Here is a 21,335-nt window from a genome sequence, read left to right as displayed (position 1 = left end):
CTGAATTAAGCAGAGTACTCTCACCCAGTCAAGAGATCAGGGCTAGATCCAACACCGTTTTTTAGCTCATTGCACCATCCCAGTTTCAGAACCTGGCTGTATGCTAATTAGTCTGTCCCTGGCCCAGTGCATCATGGGAACAGGGCAGACCAGACTTCAAAAGCCAATTCTTACACTGGGAAGGAAACAAGCTTCCGGGGACCGGTTTCTGGCATTTCAGCCGTCTTCGGCCCGGCTTGCTTGAATCCTGATGGTGCAATGAGCAAGGGACTCACATCTGAGCATACCCTTCCACGCTTAGGGTGGACAAAATTATTTACAACAAGGGGTGGTGATGGACAGAGTCTCTGAATTAAGCAGAGTACTCTCACCCAGTCAAGAGATCAGGGCTAGATCCAACACCGTTTTTTAGCTCATTGCACCATCCCAGTTTCAGAACCTGGCTGTATGCAAATTAGTCTGTCCCTGGCCCAGTGCATCATGGGAACAGGGCAGACCAGACTTCAAAAGCCAATTCTTACACTGGGAAGGAAACAAGCTTCCGGGGACCGGTTTCTGGCATTTCAGCCGTCTTCGGCCCGGCTTGCTTGAATCCTGATGGTGCAATGAGCAAGGGACTCACATCTGAGCATACCCTTCCACGCTTAGCGTGGACAAAATTATTTACAACAAGGGGTGGTGATGGACAGAGTCTCTGAATTAAGCAGAGTACTCTCACCCAGTCAAGAGATCAGGGCTAGATCCAACACCGTTTTTTAGCTCATTGCACCATCCCAGTTTCAGAACCTGGCTGTATGCAAATTAGTCTGTCCCTGGCCCAGTGCATCATGGGAACAGGGCAGACCAGACTACAAAAGCCAATTCTTACACTGGGAAGGAAACAAGCTTCCGGGGACCGGTTTCTGGCATTTCAGCCGTCTTCGGCCCGGCTTGCTTGAATCCTGATGGTGCAATGAGCAAGGGACTCACATCTGAGCATACCCTTCCACGCTTAGGGTGGACAAAATTATTTACAACAAGGGGTGCGGATGATACCCAGCTCCTCTTCACGTGGAATAAGACTGACTCCTCTCCGATCATTGCTAAAAACTGTGTTGCTTAGTTCTTTAAATGGTTAGCAAAGGCCCAACTGAAATGCAACAAGGAGAAATTGGAGGTGCTCCTCTATGGTTCCTTCCCCCTGCATTTCAGAGAGGACATTTGGCCAGCGAGCTACCCCCTGCCCAACTCTTCGGGCGTCCGGCGAAAAATCTGGGGGTTTGGTTTGATGAGGACTTGAAATTTCTTCCCCAGATCAATAAGCTTGAGGGTGTGTGCTTTGGCACACTGAAACGTTTAAAGAAGTTCTTGCCCCTCTTGCCCAAAGTGGCTAAGGAAATGGTGACCCGTGCGTTCATCCTGTCAAGGATGGACTATGCCAACGCCCTGTACATTGGTCTCCCGGCATATCAGCTAAAAAAGCGGCAAAAGTCTGCATTGGCTCCCGGTTGAGCAGCAGATACTTTTCAGGGCTCTTACACTGGCTCACGGTGCCCTTCTAAGGCAGGGCCTCAATATCTTAGGAGACGCTTTTCGTTCTATGTGCCACCCCGACATCTATGTTCTTCAGGCCAATGCCTTGCTGTTGTTCCTAGGTATTGCCTGACCAGATTGGGCGGCAGTTCCCTTTCTGTTAGAGCGTCCATGGCCTGGAATGCCCTGCCCTTTGAACTACGAAATATTGAGGACCTCATGTTGTACAAAAAAAGAGTTAAAAGCCCGGCTATTTAAGAATTCACGTAGCCGGGTCAGCCTTCTTCCTTCTCCACCATTTGGCTTCCGAGCCGGGACACTTTCGAGTAGCCGTGCGCGTTATAAATGGAGGTTAACATAACATAACACGTTCCTATTTTTTTAGGTTTGATAAATGATATTGAGCCATGGCCCGCATGTTAACCAAAGTTTCAGAACCGTAGTGTATCTGCCTAATTTAACAGCCAAAAACTTCATACCGAACCCTTCAAACATTTTCCTTGACAAATATCTCTTTTCCTTACTATCTGAGTGCTACCCCCGCCCTCCCAGAACTTAAGTTGTGCCTGCCTTCACTTCTTTTCCTCCGCCCACAAATCTGTTCATCAGCACTGACCCTCGGAAAACCTCATTCCCACAATGATCTGGCTAGTACGCTAAGTTGTGCCTGCCTTCACTTCTTTTCCTCCGCCCACAAATCTGTTCATCGGCACTGACCCTCGGAAAACCTCATTCCCGCAATGATCTGGCTAGTACGCTTTATTGTTCTTGGTTGTAGGCTGTCTCTCTACCTGAACCTAAATCAAGGTGACTCCAAAAACTAAAGTTAAAAAAGACCAAAAAAGGATTTGTGGTGTAGATCAAAGATGAGAGGTGACGCCATGATACGGGTGAGCCCTTAAACAGCATTAGATGTTTATTTAAGCAAGAGCACTTTGCATGTTCGATTTATAAACTCGTGTTTGCAATGAAAACCAAAAAAGAACTGCGAGTCCCAGAATGCAAAGCGCTGTTGGCTCAAAAATGGCTTGGAGGTGGAAGACGTCACACAGGATATTCAGCCACTTTCCAGGCATGTGCACAAAAGACCCTCACACCCTAAATACCAAGGGGATCATAACTAGAATTAATTAGCATTCATTTTTAGGTAAAAAAAAAAAAGATGAACATTCGACCCTATTACCCACAACTTACAGCCACCTGTAGTCAAGAATTCACACACGTCTGTGGACTGCTCTCTCTTTCAAGTGCGGTTCTCACGGAGAGTTCCCTGGTTAAACAAGCATTAAAAATGCAATATGTCTCGCCTTCTATTAAGTTAAAGCCATTTGCTTTGGTATACAATACCATTAACAAAGCAAATGACTTTAACTTAATCAAAAGGCGAGACATATTGCATTTTCAATGCTTGTTTTGAATTTGAGGTATTATGTTTATCCAGGTGTGAACTGTTTAACCAGCCACATCCAAGGGACACCTTTATTCGGAGCCCGCAGCGCAATCTTTAAAAATTCGTTTGCAAAACGACTCGCATTTGTTGTACTTTTCGTTGTAAGTATGAAAAACAGTCCATTGTTCCCACAACTCCTTGTTTTACAGAACAAGGAATTGTTTTACAGAACAAGGGATTGTTTTACAGAACAAGGTGACTTTGCTAACAGACACAGTTGTTCCTACATGTCGCCAAGTGTCTTTAAAGCACCTGTGAAGGGCTGTGCTGGTTTGGAAAGGGTCCTGAATGATTGTAGGAATGGAGTCCTTTTATGTCTAAGGTTAGACACTTGATTCGGGAATCATTGGAATGGCTCCTTTTTTTGGTCTTTTTAACACACAACTAATTCATTCTTCCTGGCACATTTGAGAAGAATTTACATCTAACATCACAGTTTTTTTTTTTTACATGCAGCCATAGCCAGTGGACACATACTAAATAGTAGCACAATCTTTGTCCCCATATATTTTTCTATTTCTTTTTCAGTCTAATTTTAATTGACATGATTTTGGTAATTAATTGACTGTACGAATGAATGAATACATTTTTATTGTTTAAATTAATTAAAATTATTACAATGAAGAACAAGGAGAGATATTCCAGCACTTAATTAATTCAGTTATTGTAAGTATGTGTTTAACCGTTTATGAGAACCGTTATAATACATGAATAAAATAGATTTAAAATATTACATTTAACAATAAAACGAATAAAAACGGTACAAATTATCAACTTTCAAAGCCTTCAATTAGTTCTAATCCCTGATTTAAAGCGATAACTCAGAGATTTTTCATTAAAGTGCTAATTTTCACTCCTCTATATGGGACCAAGAGAGATTTTGTGGTGACTGTGCAGGTACATGTTCGTTTCTTTGACCACCGAGATTTCAATAAAGTGCGAAGTACAAGGAGTTGCCTAGGAGTTTTTTCACCTTGTGTGCAAATTTCGCAAATCTTGCCAGTTCCATTGGGATGTCCAAGTTGAAAAGAAGTTTCATCGAATCTTGGCAATTGCGTGTTCCGTATTTTATAAACAACAGTTTTAGTAAAGTGCGACATGCCTGTGCAAGACAATGGCATATGCACACCAAGTGAGCCATGGATTCCTCGTACTGTTGGCAGAGTCGGCAAGTACTGACCACCTCTAAAGATTTCCAGCGCATGTTAATGTCTTTTATTGGCAGCACCATGCGTCTCACTGCTAAGATTCGCTTTAAAATTGAGTTATTTAAAGCAGCATCAAGATATGGCTGCCTTAGACGGTCTTCGTAGGAGGTAGCAAGTATCCTGCTCTTGTTGCGTGAGAGCCTCCGTTCCTTCATGTCCTCTTCCTTAGAGAGTAGTCTAACTTGTTTTTTTAAAGATTGATTTTAGGGTACCGGGCTGATGAATAAAATCCTGCCAGGTGGACATGTCAAGGTGCAATTCAGTGCAGGCGGTGTGCAGGCCTTTGGACCACAAGTTATTTCCTTTCTCAAAAATAGTTTTTAAAATTGCTTTCATTGAGTGCGGGGACCGCACATACCCCTTGATAGAACCGCACAATCGAGGCCCAATGCTGTTTGTTTAGCTCGAATTCCAATCGGACCAGTACATTCCGAGCATGTGTTGGTATTTGGAAAATCTGCTTAAACGCACAACAGTTGGCTTGTTTCACGGTGTTACTAAAAACTGCCGGAAATGCTAGATGACCATATGTAAGTGAGGGTAGCAGCTTGCCGCATATGACCTTTCTGATAGGTTTAGTGGATGGGCGCTTAGTTTAGAATTTAGTTTGCATGGGCATACGTCACTGCCTTAGTTTTTGTTTCCGTGGATGCGATGTGTGCTGTGGGTTTCCCATTGTTCATGAGCCAAACCCCCAGATAGTTGTATTTGGTCGTTGTTGCTATTTTCAAGATGCCCAGTCTCCAATGTTGTACTAGGAAAAACAATGTTCACAAGGAACTCATTTCAACATTTCAATAACAACTTATGGCAATTTAATGGTTTGCCCAGCTTGATAGAAAAAACGATATACTGGTTTTATCTAGTTGTTTTAGATTCGTTATATATGCTCTGACAAGCTCACTAAACATCCAAGTAGTTCTAGCCTATTTCACCTAAATAGGCACTTTTATTTCTACAAAAGTCAACAATTTATATACATTGCACATGAAAAACAATAGAAAACATTAAAAAAGTGATTCTCATAACCCCAAGTGTAGTGACCGTAACCGTATTTACAGTGAAATTCGTGACCTATTCATTTAAAGGTTATCAGTACAAAACAAAGGAACAACAAAGGACACATATAAAATGAGACAATTCTATTTGTTGTGTGTGTCTCTTTACTCTAATTCGTCGACGGCGTTTCGACCCTCTCTAGGTACCGGGTCTCATCAGGACAGTTTATCTGGGGACAGTATCAATGTGTGAAGCGATGAAAATCCAACGTTTCGTAGACTCGTCTTTTACTCTGAGCCAGTGGGTATATTTACATTCACTATTGCGATTAATCAACTTGATACTGGATTTCTTCGCGGCGTGTGTCATTTATTTCTGATGTATAAGGGTGGGAGAGACGATCTCGCCGGTTTAATCAATATAAAACTCGACCACTTAGTAGTGGGTCGAATCAGGAACAATATCCCCTCGAGATCAGCGCGGTGGCAGTCTCCAATGTTGTCTGAGTTTGTTGGCATACTTCCCAAATATTACTACCTTAATCTTTCCTGCATTTGCCCGTAAGTCGTTAATGTTTTTATAATTCTTTAGTGCTTCCAGTAATCGTTTCATGCTTGTTTTGGTGTGGTCCAATAGCACCATATCATCTGCATACTGCATTAAACATAATCTAGTTGAGCCGATTTTAGGCGATACAAGGTTAGCCTTGGATAATGTGTTGCCGAGGTCTGCCGTGTATAAATTAAAAAGTAGGGGCGCCAATACGCAGCCTTGTTTCAGCCCTCGGTCTGTTTAGATCTTTTTAGTGGCTGCATTTGTTGTGAGTTTCACCCGTACCCACGTTCCGGGGAGAGGCTGATTATTGCTTTTAGCAGTATCTGTAGTACCCCCGAGTTTTGCAGTTTTTGCCATAGCAGGCTCCGGTTAACCCCATCAAAAGCAGCGGAGTAGTACACGAAACATGCAAAGATTGGAAGCTGATTTTTCTGAGTGGACTGTTCTGCGAAGTAAGCGAGAGCAAAGATGTTATCCATTGTTGATGCTCCAGGCCTAAAACCAGGTTGGTAGGCTGGTAGGATTTCATTATCATCAGCACACTCCTGCAAATCTTGCAGAAGGTGGCTTGCATATCCTTTTGCATCGATGTCCAGGAGAGCAATCAGCATGTAGTTCGCTGGGACCCCAGTGTCTCCCTTGTTGTGAATGGGTTGCATCAAAGAACCTTTCCAAGTTTCCGTGGCTGTTGAGTTGGTCAGGCAATACTGATAAAGTGGCGTAAGTATGGTACCCCAGAAATTGCAGTTTTCTTTGAAGAGGTGTCCTGGTAAGCCGCTGGGGCCCGGTGCCCCATTCTTTCTGATGTTTTTTTAAATTATTGTGACACGGTTCGCTTTGACCTGGTGCGCTGATGTTTCTTTGCAGTATGAGAGTTTCCCGGTTACTGGCTGTGCGGCTATGTCTTCGATGGGTGGAATGAGAGTGCTTCGCAGATCATCGGTAATGTAGAGATGATGCTGATGTGGTTGAGCTTGGCTTGGTACGCGGCAATACAATGTGGCCACATGGGCCATAAGTAGCTGGGAACCATGTTGCGCCTATCGTGGCCATGCCCTGAGAGCCTATTGATGTATGACCAGAATTCTGCCTGTTTATTTAGGTACAGCAGGGTATGGATATGCAACCATTTGGAGTCTTGCTGTTTTCTTTTGCTATCCCGTACGTGTTTCCTGTGTATTTTCCTTGCTAGAAGTCGATTTTGGAATGTTTTGTCTTTTCCCTCTCGCTTGTGGGTGTGGACGGCTGATCTCAGGGCCCATTTGCTTTGCCCCACTTTTGCACAACTGGGTTGTGGTTGGGAACAGATCTTTTCTCCTGGGGCTTGCCCATGGTTGGTTTGTCTGCATATCAAAAGTTCGTACACCTCTGTCGCCAGTTTGATCCAATTTTCACAAACATTGCCTGCTATAAATTCGTGGGTGTGTCTGGGCCAGATGCTTTTCCACCTACATAGTGCTGTTGTATCTGTTGTATTCGATTTTATTCTCCTCTGTAAGGTGTGAACTTCCTCCCTCTTTGTGTGACCCGCTAAGGCAATGAGAGGTTGCCTAGCCATTTGTAATGCAAATCCTATGGCCAGTGGGAGATGGTCACTCATCTGGAACATGGGTTTCTGAGCTTCTGTCCATGCAAGCGGTTACACACGAAGATATAGTTGATCATGGTTTTGATTTTCCCCTGTAGTTCTGTGCTCAAGACAGCCTTGAGGGGGTTGAGTATTTGTATTGGTTTTAGTATGTGTGTATTTAGAAATATATTTATTAGCTTTACAGCTGAGTCCGTTGGCAGGGCGTCATGTAGTGCGGTCCCTAGGTGTTGAGTGTTAAAATCACCGGCAATTATAATCCCACAGTTTGGCTGGCTGCTTAGTAGCTCCTCCAGTGTGTCCACTAGAGCCTTCAGACACCGAGTCTTGATTCATTCCTGTTAAAGTATATGTTCACAAGTAAAATCTTTATTGGGCAGCCGTTCAATTTAAAGCCTTGCAAAAGGGAGCTTGAGCCATGCCTCTGTTAAGTAGGGTGTAGCTTTTATGTTGCTGCTAATTCATATATATATTGATAGACCCCCAATGGTCTACCAAATATATTGTGCTTTTTTGCCGGCTGCTGAAATTCCGTGAAGCCTGGAATGGCCGCTGTCGTTAGCAGCCAAGTTTCTTGGAGGCATAGCAGATCCCCAGACTGTAGGAAGTCAACTGATACTGTGTTCTTTAATGTCTTTTTTAACCCGTACACATTCCATGAAATTACTTTTACAGTCCGGAGCTGTGTGAATCATTTCTTTCTTTGCTAGGAGCAATTTGTTCTCATCGGTGGTCGAGTTATTGATGTTCCTTCCTTGTGATTTCTTTCAAAATCAATTTTTACACTTTCTGTGTACGTGCACCTTGTTTGATTGGAATAAGGTGAAAGATGTATTGTTAAGTTGGGAAAAGCTGTAGTGCCAGCAATGTAATTTATTCCCTTTAAACAGGACTTTCGGGTGCTTTCTGTATTTTTGAGGTTGATGCCAACTTTTAACATAAACGGGTATTTTTCATCTTTAGGAATGTGTACCTTGATCCTCCAAGTAGCAAAGCGATCTATTTCTGTCTTGATTTTTTGTGGTATGGAGTCATTTTTCCATTTTAATATTGACAACTTTTGTTTCATTGTTGCCCAATAGCTAAAATGGAACTTGGATGCTGTCTTTGGTCACAATCGAGGTGAGCTCAGGAATATGTTGAAATGTTTGTAAAATATTGGATCTGTTTAAATTGTCGGCGCTTCCAAGTGAGGTGTATTCGGGAGTGGAGATTGTGATGTTATTCTCTTCTTTCATTTGCCCTTGTGCCCTTTGGCATTCGTTTGTTGAATATGTGGCCAGTCCTTGTGCGTTTGTTATGGTCATCCTGGTATCTTTGTGGATGGCTTTGATCCCCCGGAGGTCATTTTGGTTCAGTAGAGAGGGAGCTGGCATTTCTCTGCCATTGGCATGAGGCCGGGTTTCCTGCTTATTAGTTTCTTGATACTGCTTTATTGGAGAGGTACCTGTGCTGACTGTTTGTGTTGGCACTTCCTGCACACGCTGGGTCCCCACTTCCATCTTGTCTAACAGTCCCTCATTGGTGTGTGGATTTGTAGTTATTTTAGATGTTGTTGTATTGTTTGTCTGGCCATTTTCCGGCCTGGTGCTGCAGCTTTACTTTTGAAAAATCGGATAGAGTTTCGGTGGCTCCGCATTCGTTATTGTGAGAACTTTTTTTGTGTTTATTTTTTGGCTATGAGGGGCAACTGGTTCTCTCAGGCCCAGCTGTATTTCCTTTATCCTGCTCCGTTGTTTGTTGGTTTTAGCTTGTTTTTAAATCGTTTCTTTGCTCTCTGTGATAGTGTTTTAGATGGTTCTGTGGTGTTTTCCAGGTTGTTTGTTCCGCTGACATTACTGTATAAGGTTTCCTCCTATTTAGATGTACTTTGGTGCATCACTGCTGCCAGTTGTGGAGATGACGGAGGTGTGTCCATGCGTAGGGTGGGTATACCAGCTTGCGCTTTATTCTGCTCGGTGGTCTTTTCTACTGGGCATATGTTGCCCCCACTAAGGTTCACATCCCTTGTTGCAGTTTATGATAGCACATTGGGGGTGCTTGCCGCACTTTCCGGGTCATTAATTCCATTTGCGTCCTGTGATGTTCTTTTGGGGTTCTTTGATGGGACTGGACTGTGGTGGTCTGTTGTCTTTGCTTAAGTTCTGTGATAATGGATGTTAAAACTTCTGGAAGTGAGCAGAGCTTCTCCACTATCGGCAAGCACGAACACCTGCCGGGTGGTGTTGACCTCAGCAAATCCAGTTTTCCAGTTAGAGTGTCAATTTTAGCTTCAATGTTAATCATGGCTATCGCGATTGCCTGCATGGTATCCATTTGTATTTCAAAATTTTGCGTTTGCCCGGTGAGCGCGTTGATAGCTGTTGATAAAGTGGAGTTGATTAAAGACAATAGAGAATTTTGATTGTGACATCCCATCTGGTGTGTTCACCTATTTTCGGCGGTGGAGTGGAGGAGATTCTGTTCTCTCGAGAGGCTATTTTCTCTCCGTTCCTCATCCGTCAAGGGTAGGCTTTGGTTAAAGGTGAACATTTTAATAGCTGATAGGCTCCTTGAGTGGGAAGGGGACAGGGCCAGAACATGCAAGTTGTTTCTGCTTTCTGCCTGTGGGTCCGACCTGAACTCCCCGTGTGTGTAATGGTTGTCTTCACGTTTGTTTATTGATTCTTGAGTGGGAGATATTTCTAAGATTCCAGAGTTCTCAAGCCTGATAGTTCGAGCCTCTTTCCCTGGGGTTCCCGAGAACTCTGATGCTGATGAAATTTCAAGGACTTCTGGGTCTCCTTGCCCTTGTCCAACTTGGGATTTTTCCTTGCACTGAGTCTGGCCTGGTGCGACTTGCATTTCCTCCTGGGGTGCTGGATGCTCGGGTGATGTTGAGATTTCAATCACTTCCATATCTCCGTGCCCTGACCCTTCTTTCCCCTTATCCCAGTGTGGGCTCGGGTCTGCGTTGATGTTGCCAGCGGTGTGCAATGTCAGTCGGTCTCCCGCTGCCCTGGCTTCTCGTTTCTTGGGTTGTTTCCTGGTTCTGGCTCTGACTCATGCGCCTTTTGGCTTGTAACATTGTGTGTATTAATGCGTTGCTGTATAACATATTCTTTCCCAGTGTATGCTGTCGAGGCGTTATTGGGAGGAATTATTTGCTGATTGACTTTGTGTCAATTTTGGGGCTTGAGTTTGGTGAATGCGGCAGAGGGGTAGACGCCAACCATGCTTGCTTCCTTGTTGCCGGCTTTGTTCTATTGACTGCACTGGTGAGTTTGCTCATGCTAATGTTTGGCTTGTTCTTTCTCCTTTGCCTCTCTTGCTGTGTGTGAGCATGTTTATGGGTGGGCTTGTGTTTGCCTTTCGCTGCTGTGTCCTCTAATTTGTAAGGGAATTTGTACTTTAGTTTGTAAATCAATTTCCAGGTCTGTGTCCGGGGGTCGCTCACTGTGTGACCGGGTGTGCCTACTTTTCCAAAGCCACTCTCATTGACTTCCCTGCTATACAGCGTGTTGGTTGGTGTCATTAAATTGGATGCGAGATTAGTGGTTGGACCGGCGGGTGGACAGACAGACAGACAGACAGACAGACAGACAGGCTAGCGGCGGCTGAGCGTAGTGGGCGCTCACTTGTGACCTCTTGTGAGCCTGTGTGGCCCTTCTTGACCAGGTCTGCGGCCTGTGGCAGCGCTTCAGCTAGAAGCTCAGTTCACAGTTCTTACCAAGGGCTCCGATGTAGGGCAGCCAAGGGGGAGGGTGCCTGCTTGCTGCTTGCTGCTTTCTACTTACTGCTGGCTTGGGTAGCTTAAGTAGCTTTGAAGACTTGGGTGACTTGATTGTGGGTGGCTGGTACTGGGCAGTATAGAGTTATTATAGCTGATTGGCGGGTGGGCGGTGTGCGGATGGGCTGGATGGTGGGTGTCACTGGTGGTGGGTAAGATGCTGCGATGGACAGATGTAGCAGTGGAGTGGCAGGGGGGACGCGAGAGCAGGGCACGCTGGGCGCCTCAGACCGCGCCCAACCTAGTTGGGCCGCCTCAGGGGAGCCCCTAGGCACTACACTCTGTGGCCACCACTAATGGTGGCCGTGCTCTCACACTATTTTTAACCCTGCCTTAGCCTCTCCTCCACTCCTATGCAGGCTCATTTAAAACTGCCGCACCACAGTGTAGCAGTGTGACAGCATAACAGTGTGAGCCAAAGTGTGACCCAAACACACTACACACCATGTGCCCCACACCGGCCCCCTCGACTCTCCTGGTACCTTGTGTCTGCTATCAGAGTGCTGCGGACCTCTGTGCCCCCTACTATCTCTAGCGCTGCTCCGGGCTACTTCCTGCTTGCTCCTGTTGGCTACCTTGCTTCCTTGCTGTCTGCTCGTTGTTCGCGCTTCTACAGCATTGCTCGCAGCTCCTCGCGCTGCGTGCCTCTCTGGGCCTCGCAGCCTCGGTCAGAGACAGACAGGTCTGGGCAGGGTTGGGCGCCGAGTTATGCTCAAAAAGGCGAGTTACGTTGGGTGTTACGGAATACTTTACGTTCTGATTTGCTGGAAATGGGGCAGGTCAAAACTCTGGTGGGCTCAGGCGTTTAGCTCCGGTGTTTGGCTGATTGGGGCTGCTTGCGGCAGTTCTCAGCGGGGCCGTGGGAGCCGGCCGCATCAACCTATTCTCCGATGGCGGAGGCATACCTTACCCTGGTCTACCGTACCACACAAACTTGCTCCCGGTCAGGTCAATTGGTCTCGGTCTTGGATTAGCCTTAGGTCACGGCTGCCGCTGCGACTACTGCAACCGCAACTCTTGGCTCTCGGCGTCTGCTGCTACTCTGCACTGCGCTGCTCTCCTAAACTCTCACCTTGAAATCTGCAATAAACCATTTGACTGTATCCCTTTAAAAGATTGAGTGATTCAGCTCCCGCATTGCCCTGAGGAGGCTAAATCTGGAGGCTGAAACACGTCGACTTTTTCATCATTAATGACCAACACAGTTGATCCTAAAGAAAAGAGGAGAACCCAATGGGGAGTAGACCATATACCTAACAATGGACTCAATTAATTTGACAACAGTTTATCTATAATGTACTAGTGTTGGATCCTTTAGACTGGTTTGTCTTCATCTACCTAAAGAAGGGTCCTCTATCTGTCATGCGCAGACATCACTTTCACCTTATTATTGTGAATTCCTAGGTCTAGTGACTATGTGCTGAGATTCAGCATGATTTAAGTTTTTTATAAATGTTTACTGACAAATTAAAAGTTTTGAGTAACAAAGTACTTTGCAGGTCTCTGTTTCCATTCCTTTGCACAGCAATACTTTGATTTTCTTCTGCATTGATAGAAGTGATACAATAATACAAAAAAAAGCTTGACCTGATGAGGCAAGCATTTCTTCCTGAGGCCATATATTAATTAGTTGGCTTCTGTGAATACTTTGTAATCCTTCCTGCTGGAGCCACCTTTTTCTCTTTGACATCTGTCTATTCCACAGTCATTTCCTTCTTTTGGGTTTTGATCAAATTTGGCAGGTCTTCATAAACGAACATACCTAAATTAGCATGATGTCTGAGATTATTGACTGGGCTATGCCTCTCAAATAATACCATAGCATTGTCTTGGGACTAAACGTATTTGACCAGACTAACAAACGCAACAGTTATTGTGTGGATTTAAATTTTTTTTTATATTTCTTTATTATTTCCATTGTAGTTAAAATGCATACTCTTACAGGCATGTGGTAAGGTTGTTGTTGGATTTACAAACACATTTCATATTATCTTCATGAAACTGGCACCATTGGCGTGGGTCTCCCTTCTATTTTCTGCTGTTGCCTCTGATGTTTTTGCTGATGTTAGATGCTTTGGGCACTGTGCCACTGCTATTCAGTGCCACAGTGCAAGTGCTCCCTATGGTATATTGATGTATGGATTAGTGACTCCATGTTTGGCTTATTTGGTTTACTTGTCAGACCTAGAACAGTGCACTGCGTGTGCCCAGGGCTTGTAAATCAAATGCTGCTGGTTGGCTTTTAGCACTAATTGTCCCACCCACCGGAGCAGCTTGTAAAGTGTGTCTCAGGCCTGCCATTGCAGAGCCTGTGTGCAGTCTGGTACTGCCATGTTGACTTGGCAAGTGCACCCACTTGCCAGTCTCTAAACCTTCCCTTTTCTACATATTAGTCACCCCTAAGGTAGGCCCAGGGGCAGGGTGCATTGTATGTAAAAGGTAGGACATGCCCTGATGTGTGTGGCATGTCCTGATAGTAAAACGAAATTGGCTGTAATTCACTATTGCAAGGCTACCTGTTCCCCATAGGCCAGAATGGCCAGTTTGATTATAACATCTTATAATCCTAACTGACTCAGGGAACTAGATAGAAATTCAAGTTTAGTATGACTGAACTCAGAATGATAAAATACATCTTTTAGTGAAGTTTGTTGTAACATTCTTTGTTTGAAAATACCACTTTTAGAAAGTAGGTATTTTCTTGCCTAACCATCCAAGCCGGCCTCTGCTAGGTTGTGTATTCCTTGTCTGCTTTGTGAGAGACCGGGGCTGGGGTGGCCTCTGGAGACAGGGTGAGTCTGCACTGGGCTGAATAGACCTATCTGCATGTAGAGTGGTGGGAGGCGTTGCACCTGGGCCTGAATAGGGCTGTGCCATCCTTCCATAATGCTGGCTTCACCTCCTGTGGTGTGTCTGATGACCCTGGCCCACACTGTCAAAGGAAAAGAAGGAGTCCTGTAAAACAAAAGTGCTCCAAGAGTTACCAGAACTGGTTTGGACTAGGTAAAGACACACTCTGCCTTCAGAGACAAAGGATTTTGGTGTATAAAAGGGGCGACCCAGACCCCAGATCACGTCTGGGAATCAAGACTAACCTTTGCTGTGGAGAATAACCAGGAAGCTGAAGGAGGAGACTACCCTTGTGCTGTGTGTTTGGGGTTTGGCCTGCAGTGGTTGATTCATTGCCAAAGAAAGGAGAAGAGGACTGAGTGTGCTTTTCATCAACTTGAAGAAGAATTTTCAAGGGCTTGAACTTGAGTTTACCTCCTGCCTGAAGTCTCAGGGATACGAGACTTCACCAACCAGCTCCCCCTGAATTCCCTTGCTGGGAATTGAAGTGCCTGCTGTTGTGCTGGGCCTTCTGAGAGACTGCGTGCGCTGGGAGCTGGAATCGCGACGAGAAGCGTGTCGCTGCCGTTGCAGTCGCATCACTGAAGAAGTGAGCTACTGCTGCCGCTTTCATCATCTCATCGACCGAAACGCGTTGCATCACCCGAGAAGCGTGCCACCGCCACAGAGGTCGCCGTCGCATCACCGCACAAGTGCGTCGCAGGGCCTGTCGCAGCTCTGAGGAAAATTGAATTTTGCCCTGTCATGTGTCCCTACGTGTTCCCCATTATATGTCATATGTGCATGATTAATATGCATATGTTCCCCCTTGCCCGAATAAAGACGCAATTATAGTTGTGTCCAACGTTAGTATGCCAGTTATCCAGTCCTAGCGAAAGCAATGAGTATTAGGCCTGTGTTGCCAACGTTTTACATTAGGCACGTTAATTCATCGAGTTGTCCCCGTTTCTAGGCCTCATAGGGCCCGGACACCAGATTCAAGCTCCAGACTCCTGAAACACTCCGAGGAGCGATGCAGCCCCTCCCGCATCCCTGACCCTTCACTTACTTCCTGCCAAGCAGCACGGTGCCCGGCCTGGCCTGCCTGCCTGTCTGCCAAGAATATGTTATGCCTCTAGTTATCAGTTCAGCTCCCCGGCTTCACATTCCTAAGCTAACGAACCGCATAAACATCTTCATCTATAGTCTAGTCTTTCTGTCTCCATGCAAGAGAATTACTGAATTAATATCCATAGAAGATTCATAGCACACGTAGAATATATGCATGCACCAGCCTTAGTGACAAGTAGCCTTTGCCCTGATGACTTTTAGATTCAAGCAACATGTACTCCAAACACAAGATATCAGATATACTATAGGTACATGTCGTCCTGACATCCCAGACTTTAGTCTCCTCTTCTAGTACCAGAAGTCAGAGCCCCCAGCTCTCCCCAGTTACACGTCATGGCCCGTTTTCGCGCACCAGTAGGTTAAAGGTTCCAGCTGCCCAGGTAGCCCCCTCCATGTATCCACCCATTTATGACACTTCTGTGACGTTTACATCACATGTCTCCGTGCACGCCCTGTGCATGCCTTCTTTGTACGCCCATATGTTCTTATCTTCCATTTGCCACTTGTTACGCCTACTGTATGCAATGCAATTATACTGTTTTACTATATATACTGTATGATGTTAATATGATGGGCGCGCGACTGTCATTTCCCATCCTGATCCTTTGCAGGCTCGAGCCATCTGATTAAAGCCCATTTGACTCAGATACCACGGATCCTGCCTCTTATTTATTGAGCTATCCTTTTCAGTTAATGCATAGAAAAATAGTACCGGTAATTAATTATTTATTTACCACAGAAATGGCGCCCGAACAGGTACCAGCCCCTTCCCCACGCGCCGGCGATGTAACGCAGGCCCCCTGACCCTTCTACAGCCGTGACGGAACCCTACGTGCACGTGCAGATATTTCTGCTTCAAGTCTCCCTCAGGCCCACGGAGGAGACGGAGACTGCGGTCCGGCATCCATACGAGGCGGTGAGGAAGGCGGTTCGTCCCGACCAGAGCCCAAGCCGAGAGAGCAAGGTCCGAGGTATCCGGAGGCCCACCTGTAACCGAAGCCCGAAGCCCGAGGCGCATGCGTAGTGCGTAGCAGTAACCAGACGTCGTAGCAGTCCAGTCCAGTCCGAGGCCTTCAGTTTTGCTTCCCGGTGAGTACCGTTGCTGGGGGTATCTAGACGGGTGTTCATTAATTTGTGCTCGGTCCAATGGGTTTGGGGTACACAGATCCGGTCCGACGTGTTCACCTAGGTGGATACGGTATGACGTGTCTCTTTAGGAGACCGGTATGTTCTGTACTGTTTTAGCAGTGCATCCAGTTATTCTAGTAAGTCTGTTCTCGAGAAGTTCAAGTATTGTGTTCTCAATGTATCAGGTAGTATTCTGTCCGAACTGTTATTAATGTGTTCTTGATGTCGTGGTATGAATGATTGTTTTGCTATTCATTACTGTGTTCATTGTGTATTGTGTTCAAGTTCAAGTACGGTTCAAATATGCCGCTGTTTTCGAAACTACGTCAGATAAAAACCAGAAAAGGGTTACTCGAAGAATCAGTTCCTGTCCCTCCCAGGGACAGTCCTGGACATTTCATGTATCATAAGCATGGCTTAGATGCCATACTGTATCTAGATTTATGGGTTGATTACACGAAGGATCTCGAAGAGAAATATAGATGGCCTGTTTCAGGAACATGGGATGCCGAGTGCATCATGAGAGTAGAAGAAGCATTATGGAAAAAGAAAGCCAGACAATCCCAGAAAGATGCCATAGAATTATGGCGTAAAGAATCCCATAAAAGAACAGAGAAAGAATTCAGAAAAGCCGAATTAAGTAGAGAATCCTCAGAAAAAGCCCAAGAAAGGGAATTAATCGGAGAAGGTGAACGAGTTAGAGCAGAACAGTCAGACAGACCAAGAAATGCCCTTATTAAAGGTATGTATCCTCTTCTAGCCGAGGGTTTGCCTAAAGCGACCCCGGAAACACTCTGTAATTTACCGCCACCCTTGGTCCCGACTAAGCTGCGTCACAAACCGACCGCAGCCGAAATTTTCCTTTCTTCCTATTTAGACGACACTGTCCCAGAATATGCTAATCCAGATCCCACTCCGCCTGTTCAACTTCCACCTCCTGTTAATAACGTAATTCCTGTGCCTCCAGTCGTGGGTCCCGGGAATCCTGTTCATTTGCCAGTACCCCAGGGTCAACCCACATTACGTACCCCTACTTTGCCAGTCACGTTACCAGCAGCCGCACATTCAGTATTAGCTGACGATTCCAGTTCAGGAGGAGCAGGGGGAGGTACTCCTATCACCCCGCCTCAAACAAGGCGACTAACGCTGAGAGATGCAGCGTTACAACGTACGCCAAAAGTGACTACGTACGAAGCCCTCAAAAAGTATTTTAATGAGTGTGGATCTGATTGTAGATATGACCCAGTACCAGGCGAAGATAGCATGATAATATATTCCATACGTTTACGACGAGTTGCAAGCTTCTTGGTTACCATATCAAATATGGAACAACATCTAGACAGAATATATCACTTCATCCGTACAGGGGAAAAACCAGAAAGTATTCACGAAGCTATGGTACACAGAAAAGTCGAGATTCAAGGCATGATTTTGCAATTTTTAATAAATTGTTTAATAAGAGAACAAGATTATCCTGATAAAAACAAAGAAGATATGAAAGTCCTGACAAGATGGAGTGACAATATAGCAGAAGGAAAACACAGAACACAAAATTGTATAGAAACCATGTACAGAAAGATTCGTAAAGAAATTATAAGTATACACCAAAAGGAGGAAGCAATGAGAGTAGCCGAGAAAGAGAATGACTCTTCAGACGAAGAGGTAGACAACGAGAATCCCTCCAGAATAGCGTATGTAGGTAGAACGAGACCTTCCGATAGACACACCCGCCTAGATTAAAAGAAAGCCTTTCCTCCTCCCGTACCAGAACAGTGTTCTCTTGAACAAGTATTCCAGGCCACCGATAAAGTTCTGAAACTACGAATAGGTTACAGTGAGCTTAGTACCATGCATGAACAAGAACTAGCCCGTTCAGCAGTCCGATGGATTAGTGATTCTGCCACGTTTTCAGACGAAGTAGTGGCTCAAATGTTTCTGAAACTGCCCCCAGCCGAGCAGCGACTGGTGGGTATGTACATGATCCAGCACCTCATCACACTATACGAGGATCAACATTCTGATCCAGGTCCTTTATATAATGTATTAAACGAGTTACTCCTGAACAGATGGAAAGGTCTAGGTACCGATTTAATTAGTGTCATTTTAGAACAGCGCCACAAATACAGAACGTTCCTGACTCCGCATTTTGTTCCTGTTTCACCCCCATTCTACATAGACCGACAGAATCCGTTGCGAGAAGTGCATCCAGTTAAGGGAGCGGGGGGTAATCTCGAACGAGTATTTGTTTACACCCCTATATCGAAAATAGAACTACTAGAAATGAAAAAGTTAGTGCCCTGTCACGATAAAGATCCGGCAGGGTTCCACCGAGAATTAAAAGACATGCTCCGTATGGGAGAATACACGTATCCAGATATCATCAAAATGTTAAAGGTCCTGTTGCCTGCGGGCATATATGAAAAACTGAAAGAAAAAGAATGGGAGGTGGGAGAGAAAAAGATTGACTGGACCGTGTTAGAGAACGAAGATAATGCACGGGTCCCAGGTACTGGTCTTGGGGATAGAGCCAAAGAGTTGCCCGAACTGTTAATACAAGTCTTGCCAAGATTGCTAGTCACGAAAAAGGAAGACTGGGATGCCATCTCAGCCTGTAAACAGAAACAAGATGAAGACACTAGTGATTTTTATTCCAGATTTGAGAAATGTTTCATTATAAATAGCGGTCTGAAAACAAGTAGTGAGTCGTATCCACATCTTTTTGTTACTAAACTAGTTGAGAATTCCTTACCACAAGTTAAAAATCGAGTGTTGAAGGTCGAGAGTACTTGGCAAGCTAATACCCCGTCCCAAATGCTCCAGATGTTACAGTACCACCAGAACAGAATCAGGGAAGAGCAAGAACACGAAAGGAGACGTATGAAAGACACGAAAATGAAAGTACTAGTTGCACAGTCTGTTCCACCAGATAGTCAGAAGAGGGGTCCGAATCAGACTAGTCATTCTGCAGCTCCTGTTAAAGGGACATGCAATTACTGTAAACAGCCAGGTCACTATATAAACGAATGTGCAGTTCTGAAACATAACATAGCTACAGGTAAGACGAAAGAGAGACCACGTCCTCCTAGACAAGAACATGTTCCGCAGAATTCACAGCCACCGCAGAACGCACAACAGACAGTTACAGTACCGCAGCCTATAGCTGCCACACAACACGTTACACAACAGATGTACCAGTACGCACAGTCAGATTATCCAGAATATCAGCAGTATTCATGAAACAGCCTAGAGAGGGAGGTTGGCTTGCCTCTCATCGAGGTTCCTGTAGATCAAGAGGGTCCCTATGTACACAGTCAAGTATTAGGGAAAGACAGAAAGTTTCTGATTGATACAGGGGCAAGTAGGACTACCATCAGTCATGACGAGGTTCCAGGGGCTCCACTCTCAGGCTCAAGAAACGTTTCCCTGGGATTTTCAGGAAAGCCTATTGTTAATGAAATATCGAAACCAGTTTCCCTAGAAGTTGGTCCATTGTCCCGAACTACAGACTTGTTACTTACGAAATCATGTCCTGAAAATTTACTTGGTATTAAAACATTGAAAGAACTAGGAGCGGTCATATGCTGTTCTCCAGAAGGAGTGAGATTGTTTTTACGTGATTTTAAAGGTCATTATGTGTTACGAGATTTTGATCCAAGATTACTGAATGTACCACAGCATTTATGGGCGCAAGGTCCAACTGATGTAGGTTGTATGCACATTACACCATATCGTGTCACTCTGAAACAAGGTGTTGTATTACCACGAATCCGACAGTACAAATTGCCACCTGAGGCTGTAGCAGCCTTATCGAAAATTATTGACGAGCTCATTGCTCAAGGAGTGGTTGTAGAAACTGACTCCAATGTATGTAATTCTCCTATCATTCCGATTCTTAAACGTACTGATCCAAATGCACCCCCAGTTTATCGATTAGTGATTGACCTCCGAGAACTTAATAAATGTATCATACCTCAGTACCCAGTGGTTCCAGATATCTCTTCCCTATTGACTGCCATTGATTCTGAAGCTACGTTCTTTACTGTTATTGATCTCAAGAACGCATTCTTTAGTGTCCCCATTCATCCAGACAGCCAGTTTCTTTTCGGATTCTGTTTAAATGGAAGAAGCTATAAATTCACACGTGCTCCTCAAGGTTTCACGGAAAGTCCTAGTATTTACAGTCAAGCACTTAAAAGACAACTAGACAGTATTCACATGCCAACTGACACTGCCCTGCTCCAGTATGTCGATGATCTATTGATCACAGCCCGTACAGAACGTGACTGCGAACGTGCGTCACTGACAGTCCTGTATTTTCTGGCAGAGATGGGGCACAAGGTGTCCCCTTCGAAACTGCAATTCTGTGTCCAGCAAGTGGTATACCTTGGGCACTTGCTGTCCAAGAGGGGTAGACAGTTGACACCTGACCGTATCCAGTTAATAGCACATCTTCCACAGCCCAAGACACAGAAGGAGGTACGAGCTTTTATCGGCCTCACTTCTTACTGCAGACAATGGATTCCTCAGTACGCATATCTAGCCAAACCACTGATACAGTTAACGACACAGGAGGCAGCCACATCGACGGTCCTCCCTTGGACCCAGGAACATACACTTGTTTTCAATGAGTTAAAGAAAGCTTTATGTAATGCACCTGTGTTAGCGACACCAAATTACAGTAAGCCTTTTACACTTTTTGTTACTGAACGTGATGGTACAGCATTATCTGTTCTCACGCAAGATCAAGCAGGACAACACAAGCCTTGTGCTTATTTTTCTAGCACATTAGATCCAGTAGCCCAGGCTCTGCCTGCGTGCCTCAAGTCAGTCGCAGCCACAGCTCTAGCTATCAGACAAAGTGATTCCATAGTGTTAGGACATTCCCTGACAGTACAAGTTCCACACTCCGTGGAAGTTCTTTTAAACCGAACACAGACTCAGCACTTGACAATTGCACGTTTAACAGGATATGAACTGACACTGTTTCAGCCACACATAGAAATCAGACGCTGCAACATTTTAAATCCTGCTACACTGTTACCCTCGATTACATCAAACCCTGCCACACATGACTGTGTGGAAGTTATTAACATCATGACTAAGCCAAGACAAGACTTGACTGACATTGTATTACCTGATCCCGACCTGACACTTTATGTGGATGGT

General features: G+C 45.0%; 1 protein-coding gene across 5 annotated transcripts in view; it reads left to right on the top strand.

The window, feature by feature from the left end:
• The window catches only part of ENTPD6 (ectonucleoside triphosphate diphosphohydrolase 6), a 480,760-nt gene that overhangs the window by 40,403 nt on the left and 419,022 nt on the right, over positions 1-21,335 (top strand). The gene's annotated exons all lie outside the window — the stretch shown is intronic.

This window comes from Lissotriton helveticus, chromosome 6 (assembly GCF_964261635.1).
Source record: "Lissotriton helveticus chromosome 6, aLisHel1.1, whole genome shotgun sequence".
Taxonomy (NCBI): domain Eukaryota; kingdom Metazoa; phylum Chordata; class Amphibia; order Caudata; family Salamandridae; genus Lissotriton; species Lissotriton helveticus.
The sequence above is the reverse complement of the archived record's forward strand: the minus strand, read 5'-3'. Positions and strand labels throughout refer to the sequence as shown.